At 36.0% G+C, this 16,129-nt stretch overlaps 1 protein-coding gene and 1 pseudogene across 12 annotated transcripts in view; one reads left to right on the top strand and one right to left on the bottom strand.

Annotated features, from left to right (window-relative positions):
• CHL1 (cell adhesion molecule L1 like) overlaps positions 1–16,129 on the top strand; it is a 195,456-nt gene that overhangs the window by 27,514 nt on the left and 151,813 nt on the right. The window lies entirely within an intron of this gene.
• On the bottom strand, positions 12,300–12,883 carry LOC140611222 (V-type proton ATPase subunit E 1 pseudogene; annotated as a pseudogene).

Raw genomic sequence — 16,129 nt, 5'->3', positions numbered from 1 at the left:
AGGAATCTATGATTATATTAGACCCATTCACATAATCTGGGATAATCTCTTAGTCTCAAGGTCCTTAATGTAATCACATCTGCTAAATCCCATTTACCATGTAAGGCAACATTCTCACAGGTTCCGGGGATTAGGATGTAGGTATTTTGTGAAGCCATTATTCAAACAATTACAACACCCTTTAAACTATTTTCTGGTGAAATATGCATGAAATTAAATGAACTTTTGGCAAAAAGTTTTGGTCCATCAACACATTTTGGTGATCACTGTATAACATAGTGATACTTAAGTGTTATGGGAATGCAAATCTGCATTATGATGTTAATATTATACAGTAAACCTCTGTAAGTATTGGCCCATAGAGCTAAAATAACTTTTGTAGGGACACTATACTATCTTTTGTTTTTAAAGGAGTAGTCTATTTAGAATGTGGTATTTTTGTACTGTAACTACATTGTATCATGGATAATGAATAGGACATATCTCAGAAGATTGTTGCAATTACTAAATGAGTTATTTTTAAAACTGTTAAAATGGTGACTGGCATGTAGCTTTTGCTAAATATATGCTTGTGGCATTTGTTAATATTACTAGATTCACTGAATTATCAAAAATCCTATTGGCTACATTAAGTAATAAAATTTAATGAAAGAGAAAAGTGCAAAAAATGGATTAAAATAACTCAAAAGGACTGTGTGAGGTACTAATTAACTAGAGGATTAAGATCATAAACCCTTTATTCTTTCAATAAGCAGTATTGGGCACTTAAGATACCCCATTGTCTATTAACTTCAGGAACAATGGTGAGCAACTGGAGTGGTACTTACCCTTAGCCTACAGTCTAACTCAGGAAGATTGTTAACAGAGGAATAATAAGAATTGGGATGGAAGTTGTACAGGGTATCAAATTGTCTTTTATTCGATTCTTAGAGTTAAGCCAAATTTGACATTTTTAGAAATCTGAAAATGAATGTAAGAAATTTGCCCAGTAGACGGAGTCTAAATTAATTCTTAAAGCATATCTTTTTTTTTTTTCGTTTGTAAGAAGCTCATAAAGCCAAAGTGAAAGCTGGCTCAAATATAAAACAGTTCAGTTCCTTATGCACCTGCACACACTGATAGTCCCACACTCACACAAACATCCATATTTTTTGCCACCACCATTATCTGGAAACTCAGCAGTGATTGTGCTTCTCTTGATATCTAAAATCAAGAGAGTGATTGCGAAATAGGTAATGAGGGAGATAAATAGTACTTTTATGCCCTTTCTTAAAGTGGAAATATTTCTATGACTTGTTAGAGAAAAAAAAAATTACCTTATAGTACTAGTAGTTTTTCTTTCCCCCCATTTTCCAAAATGTTTCCTCCTTTCCCCAGTGTTTAGTAGACAATCCAGTACAAGTAGGTACTTTCTGATAGATTTCACATAGGAGAGTTTTGAAAACATAACAAGAAGGGTGTCTTAGTCCTTGTCCAAAATATTTTCTTGTTGAAAATAGAGAAAATTTTTGTGAAAGCTGAAATGTATGTCAGTTTAATTCATGCCTATCATTTCAGGTAAATAATTTCACCAGGAATTCTTCATTAGTAAAATCAGTGTTTATGGGGATGCTTGGGTGGCTCGGTGGTTGAGCTTCTGCCTTTGGCTCCGGACATGATTCCAGGATCTGGGATCAAGTCCCATGTCTGGCTCCCTGCAGGGAGCCTGCTTCCCCCATTGCCTGTGTCTCTGCCTCTCTCTGTGCATCTCTCATGAATAAATAAATAAAATCTTTTAAAAAAAATCAGTGTTTATGTCACACAAGAAAGTAGCACATGTAGTTATTACCAGGGTTGAGAATATATAAATGTTCTTTATCTCCTCCTACCCATGCCCACCTTACTTTTACTTTAATAACCACTACATATGAATGTCCGTCTATTAAATCAAAGCAGGAAGTTGTCTTGTAACTCATTTTAAAAAATATTTTTTCTGTCTCACTTTTTACAGAAAAGTTATATGAGAAGGAAATGGGGAAACAGGAAATGATGTATTAGTCCCTCAAAGGTAGACCTGGAGCTCGCGTCCAGAATAGCACTGTGTGTGCAATAGTGAGCCATGCTCCCAGGACTGACTGGGAGAATATTATGCTTCTGAGCTAAGTGAAGAAAAACAAACAAAACCCCTGTCTTTTCTCTAACATTCTTAATTGCTTTATATGGAAATAAAGACCAAAAAGTTCACATCACTTTGAAATGTAGTAGGTGATAATATGAATGGAGAGAGGAAACAAAAGGCATGAATTGAAATCAAAAGCTTTCAGAAGCAGAGCGAATTGTGGTGACAATAGCATGTGTGGACACGGACTACAGTTACCATATAGACAAATCACACCAGAAATGTCAGCTTGTTTTCTAGTGTTTAGGGGCTTTCCAGCCTTTTAGACACACTGTTCTCCTTTGCGCATCTACATTGTTTTCTCCCCTGAGTTTTTTTTTTTTTTTTTGGTCTCACTGTCTACTTTTTACTATTTGTCTACTATTGATACCTGCACTCATTATTTTGGGCTTCCCGTTAGTGATTTTATTGCAGTATCTGCATTTTGTCATATTTGCTTCCAGCAGTGAGGCAAAGGGAAGGAAACCAGCCAGTGCTCATCAGGGGAAGTTGTGGGCTCAGGTTGAGGTTCTTTCAGCAAATCATACTGGGTCAAGGAAGATGATTGACGGGACTTCTTATTTTCTCTCTTAGATTTATTGCAGCTAATGCCCTGATGTATCTATCCATCTATCAATTGATAGATTGATCTAAGCCGTGCATCTATTTATTTTGGCATGCAGCTTTGCAATCAAGATAAACAATGCCTGAACGGATTTGATAAATCAAGACTGCTATTAAGATGAAAGAATCAGGACTCAGAAGAAGTTGAGACCAAGTTTAATGATGTTTTTGGAATGTGTAGTTTTAATAATGATATGCTTTCTTCAAAGGAATTTCAATTCAACTAAGTATGTAATGAAAGCACAGAGGAGTGTTTGAAGAATCATTTAGTCTCCATCTAGGTGGCATGCTTTTGGATGGAATTACATACAATCTAAGAATTGAAAAAAAAAAAAAGGCCCTTGAAGACTTACCACAATCGCTTAAAAAATATGTATGTATGTCTGTGTGTGTGTGTATATACTATATATATATATAAATATATATGCAACATATATTTATTTATCTTTATATATCTTATGTATCATATATATTATATTTATCTCATATATATATATATATAGAGAGAGAGAGAGAGAGAGAGAGAGAGAGAATATGTGAGCTGGGGTAGGGCATAGAGGAAGAGGGAGAGAGAACCTTAAGCATGTTCCACCGTTAGCACTGAGCCCATTATGGGGCTCCACCTCATGATCCTGAGATCATGATCTGAGCCAAAATCCAGAGTCAGGCACTTTACCAACTGAACCACCTAGGCATCCCACCAGAAAAATATTTCAACTATATTTCTGCTTAAATTGTGCATAATTGTCTATTTAGATGTTTAATATTCAGTGGGATACCTACACATGAATAAGACATTTTTACATATACTCAGTTGTATAAATATATGTACCTGTGTAACAGGGACAGTATTTTTAAAATGATCATACCTAAATAGTTGCCTTATTTCTATTTATTTTTGTAGTGGAATTAAGCAGATTATAATTTACATAACTAAATGCACATGGGACTCCATATCTTCACATAGTATATTGTGTGGTAATACAATTTTAGACTGGCTCATTAGCCCTTGTGAGGCCTGGTGATACAGTATAGCAATAGATTGCTATCAAAGCCAAGAGGAAGATAAGGTGGCATCTTTTTCATGGAGAGCTCTAAATCCTCTATTACTTTGAAATCACCTCAGTAGCATATTTTAAAATCAAGATAGGCTGCCTTTCTGGTTCCCGATGATTGTTTTAATGGTGGATTTGACCATATGTGTATCAGATATGGAAAGTAATGTCCATTAAATGGAGTAAAAATGTTCTTTTAGAGAGGAAAAAAAAGTGATTTAAATTTTTAGATTCTCATGGGATCTCATTAAAGTTCTCTTTCTTTAATAGATTGTGCAGCCTAATAGTTATCAGGAATCCTGCAGTGCACATGGCTGATAGGTTAGTTTACACAGGATTAATTGTGTAATTTTGTGTCCAACCAGCACAGTGAACATTGATTTTTGTATTAGTCCCATGTGTTGTTGGTAAGAGAGATTCTGCTTTCTATTTTAAGGTAGTGTAACATTTCACTTTTTATTAATTATAATTTCTACCGACATGTTTTATGCCTGATATAATTTATTATAAGTTTTTCCTAATTTTTTTTCCAATTGCTATGTCCTTCAGAAACTTCATAATTTTGAGCACTGATGTGAAACAAAGTGGCAGGAGAAAATGCCTTTCACAAAACATTTTCTGACTGGCCAATTTCCCCACGCCTCCATCCATAAGTTGCCCAAATCTTTCCTTAGAATAGAGAAGCAATTCAGGCAATTCAGTTGCATCTATTCCAGCTATACTGTGAATGATTCATGCGAGAAGTAACCTGAGGATATTACATTTCTCAAAGCCAAAAATGTGAGTGTCCAAAGACAAGCAGGCTACTCAGAACAGAGTCTAGTTTCTAGAAAATGTAGATCTCTAGAACCTCATATTTCCTGAAATATTTGTCTATACGGAACAAATAGAGAAAAGGGTTTTTTGCTTGAATTTTCCAGGTAATTAGGTCAGCTCTTTAACTACTACAGTTTACCCACCCTTTGTGGGTATGAAATGCCTATTAGGATTTCAGTGGGATCATTATAGCTGGATTCAAAATATGCATTGTTGAGAAAACAGAAAGTGATGTTGATTGCATGCAATTTAGGCCTTAATCCTTACACTTTTCTTGTCTTGAACTTGCAAATCAATTACCTGCCTAGGCCATAGCTACTACCCCCATCCAAGACTCCATTAGATAAAATTTTCCTCCCTTCATATCACTGTGGTTCCTCCAATAAAAGGAGTTGAACACCTCTTAGTTTTTGCTGCTTTTGTTTTGTTTTGCTTTGCTTTGGGTGGATCCTCCCTCTCCCTTCTCCCCCACCGGGAGTTTCTGCAGCATTATAAAGGCCCAATAAGGAGCTGTACAAAGTGAGTACTTAAAGTGTGTGCTGAGTGACCAACCGGCCCCTCCTGGAAGAACCCTCTTAAACACTGTTACCAGAACTTCAAAAAGGGGCTTGCTGCTGAAGGATCAAAGGATCTCTTGTATAATAAATTTGGAGCATTCACTCTAAAATGAAGAGAATAAAATGTCTTTTAAGCTCCTGTATGATGCCCGGATTATGTGGAGAGACTAAGGAAGTGGTGGTTCTCTCAGGCTTTTGTGTCATGTTAAACAGAAATAGATGAAAGCAAACGCTTAAAACTGACAAAATCCTGAGTAGGGAAGCTCTGGTCCACAGCTCCTTCACTGGTTCATAACAAACCACCAGCTGATGATTTGCAAAAAAAGAAAAGAAAGAAAGAAAGAAAGAAAGAAAGAAAGAAAGAAAGAAAGAAAGAAGGAAGGAAAGAAAAAAGAAAAGAGAAAGGATAAAGATTTCCTTTCTTAGTGAAGGACTGAGTTTGTTTTGTGTCATTTTAAACTATGCACCTTCACAAAGTATATACACCACTTGTTTTTTTGACACAGAAATCAGGTCTTGACATCGTTGAGAAAGGACTGGAATTGGAATCACAATACTGGGTTCTACACTTGACCTTTGTCACTTGCTGTGAGTGATATTCAAGAAGTAACTTAACCCTCTACATTTTATTTTCCCTCCTTTTTACATGAATCTAACAAATTAACACAAACTTGTTTTAAGGATTAAATGAAACAAATCTTTGTTAGAGTGTTATAAAAAGTAAGGTTTTATATTAAAATATAGGTAGTTTGCAATAAAATTCAATTAGACAATTAGAACTGATTATAGTTCTCAGTTTTGAGGATGAATATTCATTTTTATATTGAATAGTTCCAGTAATCCAGATCAGAGGTAATTTTTGAAACCATTGTAATTCTGTTCAATACAGCATATGCATGAAGATGTGTGTATGCTTCTGGATAGAGTCCTTAGCTTTCTCCAGATTCTCAAATGCATCAGTGACCTTCATGGGGGTAAGAACCCCTTACCTAGGTAAATCATCACCAATTTCCATTTTGCATTAATTGCTAGCACTGGTACTGTAGAATTGGGTACCTGAAGAGTGAGTTTTATTTATTGGTTTATATTTAAGAGTTTTTGTCTAATGGAAATTCTACTGGGGAAGAAAATCAATGCAGATTGGAGATCTGAATAACTTTCCCCAATATTTTTAAAAAATATATTTTTGTTATTTCCCATAATTAAGGCAGATACTTTTTTTCTTTCCTCACCATCACCACCACCACTACCACCACCGTCTATTCCTCTTTTGCTTGAAATGTGTAGATAATTGCAGATGCACATTTATGGAAAACTGAAATAGACCTACCCCACAGGTGAACTTCTACATTTTATGAAATAGGACTGCATTAAATATAATATTTTTCTAAATGTTGACTTTTAGTATCTAAAAAAATTTTTAATTAAAATTTTCAACTCGCAGTGTATCTTTAATTTTTTATTCTCTATCACCTCAAATGTATCTCATCACAAATGTGTTGGTGTCATCCTCAACTATTCTTTCAACTTACCTAACCCATTAGGAATTGTATTTTAATAAATACTTTCCAAAGTGTCACTAATGATATTCTACTCTTTATGTCAAAAATTTTTGAATCTCGTTATATTTCTGATTGACTTTCTTGGCAGGAGTGAAAGACCTGGTAACCTCTACTGGCTGACCAGAAAGTTATGCTTAGAATTCACATACTCATCTCTATAACCAAGAGTAATTGGCATCTATCCTGTACTGAACTCATTGGTGGAGGCACTGGAGAGTCATGGTCTCAGCCCACATATTGGCAGGATGTTGCAAATTATTAATTTGGTCTTGGGAGTAACACCATTATGTTTGTATATCATTCCATTTGCACACAGTTTCCTAGAGCTCTTCTTACAGTATCAATTTGATCCACATTAAAGATATTTTGAGAGTTGTCATTGAATTTGCATATTGTGTTCTGCATTACCTTTAATAGGAATTAGCATTTTATTGTAGTAAGTTAGAAGTTAAATAGTTAACACTTAGAGTCTATCAATAACTAGCCTCCTTCAATTTTTAGACATCTTATTACATCTTTTTGAAGCAGTTTTAGATTCTTTTAAGTTTATTTTTTAGTCATCTCTCTACCCAGTGTGGAGCTCGAACTTACAACGCCAAGATCAGGAGTTGATATTCTTCTGACTGAGGCAGCCAGATGCCTCTAGATTTTTTTTTAGTTATTGAGTAACTTAGTCATGTTCTGCTGCTTACCTATTTATTTTCATAGTTTTACAAATTAGGTTTTGTACTTAGATTTTTTTTTATACAACAAACTCCATTTACTAGTGAGTGTATATAAAATAATGGTTATGTTAGACATTATCTATGTTTAATTAAAATGTTTTATTTTTTAGCTTTATTGAGGTATAATTGACATATAAAAATTGTGTATATTTGAAGTGTGCAGTATGATTTTGTTTACGTATACATTGCCAGTGACTACCACAACCAAGCTAATTAACATATTCACCACCCCACGTAGTTACATTGTGTGTGTGTGTGTGGTAGAAATATTTAGGATCTACTCTCCTAGCAAATTTCAAGTACACAATAAAGTATTATTAACTGTAGTCACCATGCTGTACATTAGCTTCCTAGAACTTAATCATTTTATAACTGAAATTTTGCACTCTTTGACCAGCATCTCCTTATAAGCACCTCCACCCAAGTCCCTGGCAGCCAGCACTCTACTCTATGCGTCTGTAAATTTGACTTTTTCAGATTCCACATATAAATGAGATTACAGTATTTGTCCTTTATTTCTTATTTATTTATTTATTTTTGTCCTTTAATGTCTGACTTATTTCAATAGCATGACATCCTCTGGGTTCATCCATGTTGTTGCAAATGGCAGCATTTCCTTATTTCTCTCTCTTTTTTAAAGATTTTATTTATTTATTCATGAGAGACACAGAGAGAGAGGCAGAGACACAGACGGAGAGAGAAGCAGACTCCATGCAGGGAGCCTGATGTGGGACTCCATCCAGGGATTCTGGGATCATGCCCTGAGCCAGAGGCAGTCCCTCAACTGCTGAGCCACCCATGCATCTGTCATTTCTTTCTTTTTTATGGCTGAATCATATTTCAGTGTGTGTGTGTGTGTGTGTGTGTGCGACACTTAGGTAGTTTAGAGCTTGCTTATTGTGAATAATGCCTCAATTAACATAGGAATGCACATATTGCTTTGACATACTGATTTCATTGACATTATCTCTGTTATGTGGTTTACCATTTATAAAATCTTATTGCCACTCTGTGAAGGTGATGAGGCAGATTTTGTTAGCACCAATTAAAAAAAAGGAAGATGCAGAAGTTCATGATGGTTGTGACCTACTCAAGGATACAGCTAGTGAGTACCACAGTTGGTGTTTGTGTTCCCTATCATTTAACTTTACATCATATCTAGAATTTTCTGAGCTATTTTACTCCCTTCTCCACTCAAAGACCTTCTCTGAAAGGAACTAAGGAACACTTAAAATTCCTCCTCTAAGGTAAAGGGCTCAACTCAACTGATTTTGTCTAAGATGTTGAGTTGAGCCCTTTACCTTAGAGGAAGAATTTTTCTCTTCTCACTTCTTTTCTCCCCTTTTTCTTTACTTCCCAATGAACCAAGACATCCAGCATCCTTGGAAACCTGAGTTTTATGAGAAATACAAAAATATGAACTGGAATTACCATCCTGACACATGAGTTTCCTACTAAAAATCCACAATAGTCTTCTGTTCCAAGATGAAATTTAATTATCTAGTCATGACACCCAAGGCTCTTCACACTGTCATTGTAATCCAACTTTTCAGCCTCCTGTCTGTTTTACCTGCTCTCAGCCCCCATGTTCAGCCTCTGAAACTTCACATATCTTATTGACTATGTCCTGATTTCCTAGGCTTCTCAGTTTCTCTCCAGATATTCCATAGTGAGTCCCCCCACCATGAATGCCATTCTTTATAGCTTCATCAACTGAGCCCCATTTATTTACCTAGCTCAAATAATTGTGCAGCTTTATTTATGCATGTTTATTTTGATGCAAAAAATAACTCATGATCATTAAAAAAATATTTATTAAATTAGATCATCTTTAATCTCTCCTTGTCTCTTCTAGTGTTAACTTCCCATTAAGTTGTAGATACATATTTTTTGGGGGGCAAAACTGAGCTCATATTCCATCCAAAATTTTGTAGTGCTTTGTTTCATCTAATTCTGTAACATAAGACATTTCTCTCAGCATGTGATATTCCTCAAAAATACAGTTTTCTGGGCAGCCCGGGTGGCTCAACGGTTTAGCGCCACCTTCAGCCCAGGGCCTGATCCTGTAGACTGGGGATCCACTCCCACATCAGGCTCCCTGCATGGAGCCTGCTTCTCCCTCTGCCCCTTTCTCTCTCTTTCTCTGTCTCTACTCTCTGTGTCTCTCATGAGTAAATAAATAAAATCTTAAAAAAAAATAAAATACAGTTTTTTGATCTACAAAGTCATCTAATACACAGTCTATTCTAGGTACTTAATTATTTCTCTATTACTGAGCATTTAGATTGTTACCAAAATTTTATTGTTATAAATAAAATGATTTTACATTAATGTTTGAGCATATATCAATATGTTATCTAAACACAAGGAAGTTTTCTATTTATGCGAAGATTGGCTTAAGCAGAAGAACATAAAATGGTGTGTTAGATTTTTCAATAAGGTAAAATGTTTATAATGTTATATGAAGATACACAGTATATGATGTTTACCTATTTATTTTTTTTTTACCTATTTGTATGTATATGTGCATATGTGAGTATAACAGTAGCTGAATATTGATATATTAACTGGGGGGAATGCACTTAGTTTTTGACAGATGATTTTTATTTTATTGTATATATGCATATGTGTTTGTGTGTATTTACACATACATACATACATATGTGTGTATGTATGTACATAACTTTGTATTTTACTAGATCTCTACAGTGGACATTTATTACTCTTAAAATAAAGAAAAAAAAGAAAGAAAGGAAACAAAAACATAACCCACAAGTTATCCACCTTAACCAACTCCCATGTCCTTCGGAGCCTTTCCAACATGAAATCATAGGTTAAAAAAATGAGTTTCTCATGGCTGGCATGTAAAATCACTTGAAAATTATTTGTATCCTAAAGTTCACTATGGTGTGAGACCTTAAATAACTATCAATACTAAAATACAGACAGTACTGAAAAATATTGGGAATGTGGATAGAGTACTAAAACTTAGTTTTCTTTTGAGGGAGAGTATAGCCCTAGGTGTGCTTTGGGGATGATGAGGGGGAAGCAGAGATTCTGAGCCTCATAGGCCAATGGTGCAAGAACAGTGGGGGCTGATCAGGGGTTGAAAGCTGTTTGAGCAAATACTCTGACCAAAGCAACAGGTGGAATGGCTCAAGCAGGAAATTGGGAATAATATCCTGGGATTGGATTTGTTTAGACAAGTTCCTATTCAGGGACATAGGGCTCTCCATTCATGGGTGTGCCTTGACCACAGTGCCGGACTCCAGAGCAGTCAAGTAATGAATACTTTGAGTGAATGAACAAAGATGCCCTTGTATAATGCTTTCAGAAAGTCCTAATAATAGCGATATTGACTTGTTTTCATACTTAAATGTGCCTGAAAGACTTTCAGGCTAGTTTTCATATATACTTTAGTATGACTTTTAATGACTTGGAATTTCATTCTTTAGTCATGACTGAAAATATATGTGCTCACTAGGCTTGCAGCCCTAAAGAACAATAGTCTGGTTTGAAAATGTTCTATGGCTATGACAATACCTTTGGTAGTATTTGAGACTATCATGATTATAAGGCTGTATCCTGGAGAAATGGTTTTGTAATTATGTAAATTCTTTGTGCTTCAGTTGCCTTATCATTAAAATGAGGAACTTAAAAGCAAAAAGTGAAGTGCCTGTCTCATAGGGTTGTAAGGATAAAATGAATTCATATAATACAAAACAGAACAGTGTGTGACATACAGCAAGCCCCACATAAATTATCCTATTATCATTACTGAATGAGCCTGACCTTGGTATTAACTTGACCACAACCACCTGACTTGATCAGTCTTTAGTCAAAGGAGCTTTGCTTTTCTTATATATGAGATTATTATCCCATACATTTTGGATCATATACAAAAGCAAAGTGCTCCTCCGTCAATTGTGTTCAGAATTGCAGATTTGTTAGTCACATTTGTACTTCCTAGGGAGACAATCTACAATTGTAGTAGAAAGTAATATAAAATCAGAGCTAGATCCTGTTTGAGATCCAAAAGATTATTCAATTTCTTAACATAAAACATTGACATTTTTGCTTATTACTTTCAAAACCATTTCAAACATGGTTTCATTTGATATAGTATAATTGACAGAATTGAGAAAATAAACAATGCCTCTCTTCAGCATACAGCAAGATGACAAACAGGGAATGGGTAAGGTCCATAAAAGGCACTTCGGCCTCTGATATATAGGACTATTAAGTTGTATGATTGGGAAAAATAGCAGCTTCTTCCTTGGTGTCATGGAGGTCTAATCCAAGCTTTGTGATTTGACTAGGTAATGTGGTTGAATCTTGGATTCCAGGATGGTTCCGCTACCTTCGTGTTCATGGTTGGAAGATGACAGGTGGTGCCATGAGGGTCCTGTGCCTTGTAAATGTGGCATGTGACCTCTCTTCCTGCTCTACCACCCTGGTATAAGGAAGCTTCTTCTCTGAGAGGGATTCTTGTAGGGGATCCTTTTTTTTTTCCACATAAACCTTTTGTTTTATTTATTTTTTAAAAAAATTTATTTATTTATTTATTTATTTATTTATTTATTTATTTATTTATTTATGAGAGACAGAGAGAGAGAAAGAGAGAGAGGCAGAGACATAGGCAGAGGGAGGAGCAGGCTCCACGCAGGGAGCCTGACGTGGGACTCGATCCCGAGACCCTGGGATCACATCCTGAGCAGAAGGCAGGTGCTAAACCTCTGAGCCACCCAGGGATCCCCAAACCTTTTGTTTTAATAAATAAGACATATTCATGGCTTAGGTTTTAAATCACATTTAAATCACATTTAAATCACCCCACCAGCTCTTTCCTCAGGCAGGTAGGATTCCTGAACAATTTGGACATCAACATCTTTTTTGGTGGCAGTTTTGTACACAGGAATCACTTTTGGCACTGCAGCCTTTACCAGAGGGAAATCCTGTTTCCCGCAACAAACAATCATTCTAGGCTCCAGCAGTTGGTACAAACCCTGGAGGACCAGTCCATCCAGCAGCACTTGGTACCTGGCTGTATCTTTTACCACATTGCTGAGTCTCCTTTTTGCTTAATTTAGTAGGTCTATAATAAGGTCATCTCTTGCTCCTTGCATGATTCATCAAATTAGACATCTGAATTTTCTTCTGCTGCTCAATTTGCTTTTCTTTCTTCTCATAGTATTCCATAATCTTCAGTCTTTGGGTTTGCACAAGACGACCTTTCTCAATGTTGAACCCTTCCTCTGCCTTCGCATCTATTTCCTCTGCTTTCTCATTGGCTTCTTGTTCAATAAAAGCCATCATATGCTTAATCTGCTTCTGCACGTCAGCATCACTGAGGGCCATGGCCAAAGCTGTGCTAGGTCAGAAGGCCACTGGCTCGAGCTTAGCCTGGAAGGCGGCGGGGGAAAGCAGGAAAAGAAAATCCTGTGGGGGTTTTGGCTCTCTTTGGTTTATCTTGTAGGGTATCCTGTAGGGTATCAGTCATGTTGATCCTTACCTCTCAGATAGCAACAGAATAAATCCTGGCCACATTTGATTTCAGAGAAAACGAGGAGTTGCATAATTTCCCCCAAGGTGACACAGCCAGGAAGTAGCAGAGCTCATTCATTTAAATAATTATTGACCACCTGCTGTGTGCTACATGCTGGACTGGCTCAAAACCCCAAAGTTCCTGAGTGTAATTGATAGCATTGGTCAGATCCAGGTCATTGTAGGTCAGCCATCCATAGAGTAGGGAAGGGTTCTTGACAGGTGTTCTCCACAATGTTCTCAAATGGTGGAGTCTCAAATACTCTGAAAGTAGGATATAAACCCTGCTTTCTGTTTATAAACTTTGAGTGTGCTTGCCAAAAATAGGTCACGATGTTTCTGGAAGCTAGGCTTAGTAATATAATTCTATTGTATATGATTTACTCTCAATTTATTTCTGAGGAATCTCTCCTCTTTCAAGTTATAAAAGTCCAAGATTATAGAAAACATAACTACAGTCACCTCTCGTGTATCTTTCAAGATTTTATTCATTTTGATCTATCTGTTCTGTGTATTTATCTTTCCACAGTATAGATTTCTTTTTTTAAAAATATTTTATTTATTTATTCATGAGAGACACAGAGAGAGAGAGAGAGGTGGAGACACAGGCAGAGGGAGAAGCAGGCTCCATGCAGGGAGCCCGACGTGGGACTCGATCCAGGGTCTCCAAGATCAGGCCCCGGGCCAAAGGCAGGCACTAAACCACTGAGCCACTGGGGCTGCCCCACAGTATAGATTTCTAATCGTTTAATCTTGTATAAAAATTTGTGATGCCAGCCTTTCAAATATTTTGTCATTTTCTTTCTCTCTTCAGCTCCATTATTAGAGCAATATTTTCCTGTAATCATACACTTTTTAAAATTATTTATTTATTTATTTGAAAGAGAGAGAATATGCATGTAACACACATCTGCTGGGAAGAGGGAGAGTGAGAGAGAGAATCTCAAGCAGAGTCCCTACAGAGCATGCAGCCCAACACAAGGCTCCATCCCAGGACCCTGAAATCCTGACCTGAGCCAAAATCAAGAGTTGGCTGCTTGACCAACTGAGCCACCCAGGCACCCCTCTCCTGTAATTATAAACTTTTAAGGCAAAAAGAAATTATAAAAAAAACCAATTATTATAATTTTCATATTGTAAATGAGGCTCCTGAGACCAAAATTGGTTAAGAAACTTGCTGTTAATAAGCAAAATTAATGATAGAGCTAGCAATAAAATTCAGATGGTCTTCTGACTTGCCCTGGAATATTCTTTCTAAATTTCTTCACATGATGCTATTAGGCTCCTTTCAACAGTTGGTTGTATGACTTTTAAAAATAGTAGGAGATTGAGAAAAGGACTACATGGTAGTTCTATCTCTAACTCAAGGTATATTATATGAATGATGGAATAAGGAAGTCTGGCTAGTGTACATTAAGCTATGGGCTTCCAGTTACATGGACATGTTCACATCATGGCTGTGCCACTCATTCTCATTGTGATCTTGTTTTTTTTTTTTTTTTTTCTCATTGTGATATTGTACAGGCACCTAAATCTATTTGAATTCTTTGCATCTTTTATAAAATTAGGGTCAGTAGTACCTTAATTAGAGGGCACTTGTGAATAACAGATAAATTGTTTAGTGCAACATGCAGCACAAATTATGTCTTCAATTAATGTTAGAAGAAAAATCATATATGACCTTTAGTAGGGGGTCAGCAATTGTTTTTGAGTAAACACATACTGAAACTAGTGATCAGAAATAGAGACTATTTTCTTCAGAGTATTCTTTCAAATATAATAAAAGGAACAAATTCAATATTTTCCCAAATTTTTTATTTAAATTCTAGTTAACATGTAGTGCAAAATTCAACATTTTCATATTGCTTATATAAGGTTTTGCTTATAAATAATTTCCCAAAGCAACTTTTCTATTGATCATAGTTTTCCCAATAGTCATTTTATTGTGCATCATTTTATGTTAAGCATATTGAAGAATTTCTGTTGTGTGCTCATTTTTATTGTGGTACCAGCTTGTATTCTAGGGAATATTATATACATCATATATCATTTTCTTTTTAAAAGATATTATATTCATTTAAAAAAAATTGAATTGAGCATCTTGTACACATTTTGAGTGTAAAGACTTCAGTAATTTGAATCAAGAACTCATTCCTGCCAGGCAAATGCTAGTTGATGACAGAAAGAGAGATATTTTCTCTCCCATTTTTTTAAGAGTATTGACCCAAATATTGGCAGAAAGCTGAGGTGCTCTCATTCTGTTTTTAAAATCACTAAAAAATTTCTACTGTTTGAAGATTCATTGAGATTAGGTACATTTTTATTTTTATTTTTATTTTTATTTTTTTATTTTTTTTTATTTATTTATGATAGTCACAGAGAGAGAGAGAGGGAGGCAGAGACACAGGCAGAGGGAGAAGCAGGCTCCATGCACCGGGAGCCCGATGTGGGACTCGATCCTGGGTCTCCAGGATCGCGCCCTGGGCCAAAGGCAGGCGCCAAACCGCTGCGCCACCCAGGGATCCCGAGATTAGGTACATTTTTAAAATAAAATAAAACAAAAACAAAAAATAGCCACTCTTGATTCCAAATACATATACTTCACATAGACAGACAAACACACAACACAAACATATCAAATAGGTATTTTCACTCAATGTGCATTTATTAAGCAACCAGTATTTGACAATTTGACAGCCACTGTGCTTGAGTCCCAGGGATGCAAAAATTTAAGATTTGTTTTTTTTCTTGGCCTTAAGGAACTTACAAGCTTGCAAAAAAACATTATTAAAGAAATCCTTTCCTGTCTTGTGAGAATAAGACATATAACTGCTCACACATGCAGCTTATATAGCAGTTGTCAAGTTTCCTATGTCACCATTGGGGTGATGTGGTTTCTTCCTGTTGGCTGAGTTTGAGTGATGTCTGATCAAGTAAGTGCTATTCCTGGCCTTGTTGACTGCTTCTGGTTGGTAATGTTGATGGATCTGCGCTGCCCCTCCGGTTACTGAACACCTTCTAGATCCTGATCCTGAACTAAGCATTTTATACGTGTTACTCCTTATCCTTCAAACCTATCCTGCAAGGTAGATACCATTATCCCTTATTT

This window comes from Canis lupus, chromosome 19 (genome assembly GCF_048164855.1).
Source record: "Canis lupus baileyi chromosome 19, mCanLup2.hap1, whole genome shotgun sequence".
Lineage (NCBI taxonomy): Eukaryota > Metazoa > Chordata > Mammalia > Carnivora > Canidae > Canis > Canis lupus.
This window is presented reverse-complemented; position numbering and strand designations above follow the sequence as displayed.